This window comes from Crinia signifera, unplaced genomic scaffold (assembly GCF_055691185.1).
Source record: "Crinia signifera unplaced genomic scaffold, ASM5569118v1 HAP2_SCAFFOLD_151, whole genome shotgun sequence".
NCBI classification, from domain to species: Eukaryota; Metazoa; Chordata; class Amphibia; order Anura; family Myobatrachidae; genus Crinia; species Crinia signifera.
The window spans coordinates 42,177-49,788 of NW_028142044.1; positions in this window are offsets into that span (position 1 = coordinate 42,177).

Consider the following 7,612-nt stretch of genomic DNA (forward strand, 5'->3'; position numbering starts at 1 on the left):
CCCCCGTAGGTGTCAGTAATGAGGCAGTATCTCCTCTCTCCCCCTGTAGGTGGCAGTAACGAGGCTGTATCTCTTCTCTCCCCCTGTAGGTGTCAGTAATGAGGCTGTATCTCCTCTCTCCCCCTGTAGGTGTCAGTAATGAGGCTGTATCTCCTCTCTCCCCCTAAAGGTGCCAGTAACGAGGCTGTATCTCTTCTCTCCCCCTGTAGGTGTCAGTAATGAGGCAGTATCTCCTCTCTCCCCCTGTAGGTGGCAGTAACGAGGCTGTATCTCCTCTCTCCCCCTGTAGGTGGCAGTAACGAGGCTGTATCTCTTCTCTCCCCCTGTAGGTGTCAGTAATGAGGCTGTATCTCCTCTCTCCCCCTGTAGGTGCCAGTAATGAGGCTGTATATCCTCTCTCCCCCTGTAGGTGGCAGTAATGAGGTTGTATCTCCTCTCTCCCCCCGCAGGTGGCAGTAAGGAGGCTGTATCTCCTCTCTCCCCCTGTAGGTGGCAGTAATGAGGCTGTATCTCCTCTCTCCCCCTGTAGGTGGCAGTAAGGAGGCTGTATCTCCTCTCTCCCCCTGTAGGTGGCAGTAATGAGGCTGTATCTCCTCTCTCCCCCTGTAGGTTCCAGTAATGAGGCTGTATCTCCTCTCACTCCCCCTGTAGGTGCCAGTAATGAGGCTGTATCTCCTCTCTCCCTCTGTAGGTGGCAGTAATGAGGCTGTATCTCCTCTCTCCCCCTGTAGGTGGCAGTAATGAGACTGTATCTCCTCTCTCCCCCTGTAGGTGGCAGTAATGAGGCTGTATCTCCTCTCTCCCCCTGTAGGTGCCAGTAATGAGGCAGTATCTCCTCTCTCCTCCTGTAGGTGGCAGTAATGAGGTTGTATCTCCCTCTCTCCCCCTGTAGGTGGCAGTAATGAGGCTGTATCTCCTCTCTCTCCCCCTGTAGGTGGCAGTAATGAGGCTGTATCTCCTCTCTCCCCCTGTAGGTGGCAGTAATGAGGATGTATCTCCTATCTCCCCCTGTAGGTGGCAGTAATGAGGTTGTATCTCCTCTATCCCCCTGTAGGTGGCAGTAAGGAGGCTGTATCTCCTCTCTCCCCCTGTAGGAGGCAGTAAGGAGGCTGTATCTCCTCTCTCCCCCTGTAGGTGGCAGTAATGAGGCTGTATCTCCTCTCTCCCCCTGTAGGTGCCAGTAATGAGGCAGTATCTCCTCTCTCCTCCTGTAGGTGGCAGTAATGAGGTTGTATCTCCCTCTCTCCCCCTGTAGGTGTCAGTAATGAGGCTGTATCTCCTCTCTCCCCCTAAAGGTGCCAGTAACGAGGCTGTATCTCTTCTCTCCCCCTGTAGGTGTCAGTAATGAGGCCGTATCTCCTCTCTCCCCCTGTAGGTGGCAGTAAGGAGGCTGTATCTCCTCTCTCCCCCTGTAGGAGGCAGTAAGGAGGCTGTATCTCCTCTCTCCCCCTGTAGGTGGCAGTAATGAGGCTGTATCTCCTCTCTCCCCCTGTAGGTGCCAGTAATGAGGCAGTATCTCCTCTCTCCTCCTGTAGGTGGCAGTAATGAGGTTGTATCTCCCTCTCTCCCCCTGTAGGTGGCAGTAATGAGGCTGTATCTCCTCTCTCTCCCCCTGTAGGTGTCAGTAATGAGGCTGTATCTCCTCTCTCCCCCTAAAGGTGCCAGTAACGAGGCTGTATCTCTTCTCTCCCCCTGTAGGTGTCAGTAATGAGGCAGTATCTCCTCTCTCCCCCTGTAGGTGGCAGTAACGAGGTTGTATCTCTTCTCTCCCCCTGTAGGTGTCAGTAATGAGGCTGTATCTCCTCTCTCCCCCTGTAGGTGCCAGTAATGAGGCTGTATATCCTTTCTCCCCCTGTAGGTGGCAGTAATGAGGTTGTATCTCCTCTCTCCCCCCGCAGGTGGCAGTAAGGAGGCTGTATCTCCTCTCTCCCCCTGTAGGTGGCAGTAATGAGGCTGTATCTCCTCTCTCCCCCTGTAGGTGGCAGTAAGGAGGCTGTATCTCCTCTCTCCCCCTGTAGGTGGCAGTAATGAGGCTGTATCTCCTCTCTCTCCCCCTGTAGGTGGCAGTAATGAGGCTGTATCTCCTCTCTCCCCCTGTAGGTGGCAGTAATGAGGCTGTATCTCCTCTCTCCCCCTGTAGGTGGCAGTAATGAGGTTGTATCTCCTCTCTCCCCCTGTAGGTGGCAGTAAGGAGGCTGTATCTCCTCTCTACCCCTGTAGGAGGCAGTAAGGAGGCTGTATCTCCTCTCTCCCCCTGTAGGTGGCAGTAATGAGGCTGTATCTCCTCTCTCCCCCTGTAGGTGCCAGTAATGAGGCAGTATCTCCTCTCTCCTCCTGTAGGTGGCAGTAATGAGGTTGTATCTCCCTCTCTCCCCCTGTAGGTGGCAGTAATGAGGCTGTATCTCCTCTCTCTCCCCCTGTAGGTGGCAGTAATGAGGCTGTATCTCCTCTCTCCCCTTGTAGGTGGCAGTAATGAGGCTGTATCTCCTCTCCCCCCCTGTAGGTGGCAGTAATGAGGCTGTATCTTCTCTCTTTCCCTGTAGGTGGCAGTAACGAGGCTGTATCTCCTCTCTCTCCCTGTAGGTGGCAGTAACGAGGCTGTATCTCCTCTCTCCCCCTGTAGGTGGCAGTAACGAGGCTGTATCTCCTCTCTCCCCCTGTTGGTGGCAGTAACGAGGCTGTATCTCCTCTCTCCCCCTGTAGGTGGCAGTAAGGAGGCTGTATCTCCTCTCTCCTCCTGTAGGTGGCAGTAACGAGGCTGTATCTCCTCTCTCCCCCTGTAGGTGCCAGTAACGAGGCTGTATCTCCTCTCTCCCCCTGTAGGTGCCAGTAATGAGGCTGTATATCCTCTCTCCCCCTGTAGGTGCCAGTAACGAGGCTGTATCTCCTCTCTCCCCCCGTAGGTGTCAGTAATGAGGCTGTATCTCCTCTCTCCCCCTAAAGGTGCCAGTAATGAGTCTGTATCTCCGCTCTTTCCCTGTAGGTGGCAGTAATGAGGCATTATCTCCTCTCTCCCCCTGTAGGTGGAAGTAACGAGGCTGTATCTCCTCTCTCCCCCTGTAGGTGGCAGTAACGAGGCTGTATCTCTTCTCTCCCCCTGTAGGTGTCAGTAATGAGGCTGTATCTCCTCTCTCCCCCTGTAGGTGTCAGTAATGAGGCTGTATCTCCTCTCTCCCCCTGTAGGTGCCAGTAATGAGGTTGTATCTCCTCTCTCCCCCCACAGGTGGCAGTAAGGAGGCTGTATCTCCTCTCTCCCCCTGTAGGTGGCAGTAATGAGGCTGTATCTCCTCTCTCCCCCTGTAGGTGGCAGTAAGGAGGCTGTATCTCCTCTCTCCCCCTGTAGGTGGCAGTAACGAGGCTGTATCTCCTCTCTCCCCCTGTAGGTGGCAGTAACGAGGCTGTATCTCCTCTCTCCCCCTGTAGGTGGCAGTAACGAGGCTGTATCTCCTCTCTCCCCCTGTAGGTGGCAGTAACGAGGCTGTATCTCCTCTCTCCCCCTGTAGGTGCCAGTAATGAGGCTGTATCTCCTCTCTCCCCCTGTAGGTGGCAGTAATGAGGCTGTATCTCCTCTCTCCCCCTGTAGGTGGCAGTAACGAGGCTGTATCTCCTCTCTCCCCCCGTAGGTGGCAGTAACGAGGCTGTATCTCCTCTCTCCCCCTGTAGGTGGCAGTAATGAGGCTGTATCTCCTCTCTCCCCCTGTAGGTGGCAGTAATGAGGTTGTATCTCCTCTCTCCCCCTGTAGGTGTCAGTAATGAGGCTGTATCTCCTCTCTCCCCCTGTAGGTGGCAGTAAAAGGCTGTATCTCCTCTCTCCCCCCGTAGGTGTCAGTAATGAGGCTGTATCTCCTCTCTCCCCCTAAAGGTGCCAGTAACGAGGCTGTATCTCCTCTCTCCCCCTGTAGGTGCCAGTAATGAGGCAGCATCTCCTCTCTCCCCCTGTAGGTGCCAGTAATGAGGCTGTATCTCCTCTCTCCCCCCGTAGGTGTCAGTAATGAGGCTGTATCTCCTCTCTCCCCCTAAAGGTGCCAGTAACGAGGCTGTATCTCTTCTCTCCCCCTGTAGGTGTCAGTAATGAGGCAGTATCTCCTCTCTCCCCCTGTAGGTGGCAGTAACGAGGCTGTATCTCCTCTCTCCCCCTGTAGGTGGCAGTAACGAGGCTGTATCTCTTCTCTCCCCCTGTAGGTGTCAGTAATGAGGCTGTATCTCCTCTCTCCCCCTGTAGGTGCCAGTAATGAGGCTGTATATCCTCTCTCCCCCTGTAGGTGGCAGTAATGAGGTTGTATCTCCTCTCTCCCCCCGCAGGTGGCAGTAAGGAGGCTGTATCTCCTCTCTCCCCCTGTAGGTGGCAGTAATGAGGCTGTATCTCCTCTCTCCCCCTGTAGGTGGCAGTAAGGAGGCTGTATCTCCTCTCTCCCCCTGTAGGTGGCAGTAATGAGGCTGTATCTCCTCTCTCCCCCTGTAGGTTCCAGTAATGAGGCTGTATCTCCTCTCACTCCCCCTGTAGGTGCCAGTAATGAGGCTGTATCTCCTCTCACTCCCCCTGTAGGTGCCAGTAATGAGGCTGTATCTCCTCTCTCCCCCTGTAGGTGGCAGTAATGAGACTGTATCTCCTCTCTCCCCCTGTAGGTGGCAGTAATGAGGCTGTATCTCCTCTCTCCCCCTGTAGGTGCCAGTAATGAGGCAGTATCTCCTCTCTCCTCCTGTAGGTGGCAGTAATGAGGTTGTATCTCTTTCTCTCCCCCTGTAGGTGGCAGTAATGAGGCTGTATCTCCTCTCTCTCCCCCTGTAGGTGGCAGTAATGAGGCTGTATCTCCTCTCTCCCCCTGTAGATGGCAGTAATGAGGATGTATCTCCTATCTCCCCCTGTAGGTGGCAGTAATGAGGTTGTATCTCCTCTCTCCCCCTGTAGGTGGCAGTAAGGAGGCTGTATCTCCTCTCTCCCCCTGTAGGAGGCAGTAAGGAGGCTGTATCTCCTCTCTCCCCCTGTAGGTGGCAGTAATGAGGCTGTATCTCCTCTCTCCCCCTGTAGGTGCCAGTAATGAGGCAGTATCTCCTCTCTCCTCCTGTAGGTGGCAGTAATGAGGTTGTATCTCCCTCTCTCCCCCTGTAGGTGGCAGTAATGAGGCTGTATCTCCTCTCTCTCCCCCTGTAGGTGTCAGTAATGAGGCTGTATCTCCTCTCTCCCCCTAAAGGTGCCAGTAACGAGGCTGTATCTCTTCTCTCCCCCTGTAGGTGTCAGTAATGAGGCAGTATCTCCTCTCTCCCCCTGTAGGTGGCAGTAAGGAGGCTGTATCTCCTCTCTCCCCCTGTAGGAGGCAGTAAGGAGGCTGTATCTCATCTCTCCCCCTGTAGGTGGCAGTAATGAGTCTGTATCTCCTCTCTCCCCCTGTAGGTGCCAGTAATGAGGCAGTATCTCCTCTCTCCTCCTGTAGGTGGCAGTAATGAGGTTGTATCTCCCTCTCTCCCCCTGTAGGTGGCAGTAATGAGGCTGTATCTCCTCTCTCTCCCCCTGTAGGTGTCAGTAATGAGGCTGTATCTCCTCTCTCCCCCTAAAGGTGCCAGTAACGAGGCTGTATCTCTTCTCTCCCCCTGTAGGTGTCAGTAATGAGGCAGTATCTCCTCTCTCCCCCTGTAGGTGGCAGTAACGAGGTTGTATCTCTTCTCTCCCCCTGTAGGTGTCAGTAATGAGGCTGTATCTCCTCTCTCCCCCTGTAGGTGCCAGTAATGAGGCTGTATATCCTTTCTCCCCCTGTAGGTGGCAGTAATGAGGTTGTATCTCCTCTCTCCCCCCGCAGGTGGCAGTAAGGAGGCTGTATCTCCTCTCTCCCCCTGTAGGTGGCAGTAATGAGGCTGTATCTCCTCTCTCCCCCTGTAGGTGGCAGTAAGGAGGCTGTATCTCCTCTCTCCCCCTGTAGGTGGCAGTAATGAGGCTGTATCTCCTCTCTCTCCCCCTGTAGGTGGCAGTAATGAGGCTGTATCTCCTCTCTCCCCCTGTAGGTGGCAGTAATGAGGCTGTATCTCCTCTCTCCCCCTGTAGGTGGCAGTAATGAGGTTGTATCTCCTCTCTCCCCCTGTAGGTGGCAGTAAGGAGGCTGTATCTCCTCTCTACCCCTGTAGGAGGCAGTAAGGAGGCTGTATCTCCTCTCTCCCCCTGTAGGTGGCAGTAATGAGGCTGTATCTCCTCTCTCCCCCTGTAGGTGCCAGTAATGAGGCAGTATCTCCTCTCTCCTCCTGTAGGTGGCAGTAATGAGGTTGTATCTCCCTCTCTCCCCCTGTAGGTGGCAGTAATGAGGCTGTATCTCCTCTCTCTCCCCCTGTAGGTGGCAGTAATGAGGCTGTATCTCCTCTCTCCCCCTGTAGGTGGCAGTAATGAGGCTGTATCTCCTCTCCCCCCCTGTAGGTGGCAGTAATGAGGCTGTATCTTCTCTCTTTCCCTGTAGGTGGCAGTAATGAGGCTGTATCTCCTCTCTCCCCCTGTAGGTGGCAGTAATGAGGCTGTATCTCCTCTCTCCCCCATTAGGTGGCAGTAATGAGGCTGTATCTCCTCTCTCCCCCTGTAGGTGGCAGTAATGAGGCAGTATCTCCTCTCTCCCCCTGTAGGTGGCAGTAATGAGGCTGTATCTCCTCTCCCCCCCTGTAGGTGGCAGTAATGAGGCTGTATCTCCTCTCCCCCCCTGTAGGTGGCAGTAATGAGGCTGTATCTCCTCTCTCCCCCTGTAGGTGGCAGTAATGAGGCTGTATCTCCTCTCCCCCCCTGTAGGTGGCAGTAATGAGGCTGTATCTCCTCTCTCCCCCTGTAGGTGGCAGTAATGAGGCTGTATCTCCTCTCTCCCCCTGTAGGTGGCAGTAATGAGGCTGTATCTCCTCTCTCCCCCATTAGGTGGCAGTAATGAGGCTGTATCTCCTCTCCCCCCCTGTAGGTGGCAGTAATGAGGCTGTATCTCCTCTCTCCCCCTGTAGGTGGCAGTAATGAGGCTGTATCTCCTCTCTCCCCTGTAGGTGGCAGTAATGAGGCTGTATCTCCTCTCTCCCCCTCTAGGTGGCAGTAATGAGGCTGTATCTCCTCTCTCCCCCTGTAGGTGGCAGTAATGAGGCTGTATCTCCTCTCCCCCCCTGTAGGTGGCAGTAATGAGGCTGTATCTTCTCTCTTTCCCTGTAGGTGGCAGTAATGAGGCTGTATCTCCTCTCTCCCCCTGTAGGTGGCAGTAATGAGGCTGTATCTCCTCTCTCCCCCATTAGGTGGCAGTAATGAGGCAGTATCTCCTCTCTCCCCCTGTAGGTGGCAGTAATGAGGCAGTATCTCCTCTCTCCCCCTGTAGGTGGCAGTAATGAGGCAGTATCTCCTCTCTCCCCCTGTAGGTGGCAGTAATGAGGCTGTATCTCCTCTCTCCCCCTGTAGGTGGCAGTAATGAGGCTGTATCTCCTCTCTCCCCCTGTAGGTGGCTGTATCTCCTCTCTCCCCCTGTAGGTGGCAGTAATGAGACATTTCTGGTGATGACAGAGGGTGTGTTCCGCTGTCATGGGATTGTGGTCACGTGTGGGGGTGTTTTCCATAATGGGCGGGCACTAGAAGGATATCATTATGATATTGTTCTGTCCTTTGCACGGCGGG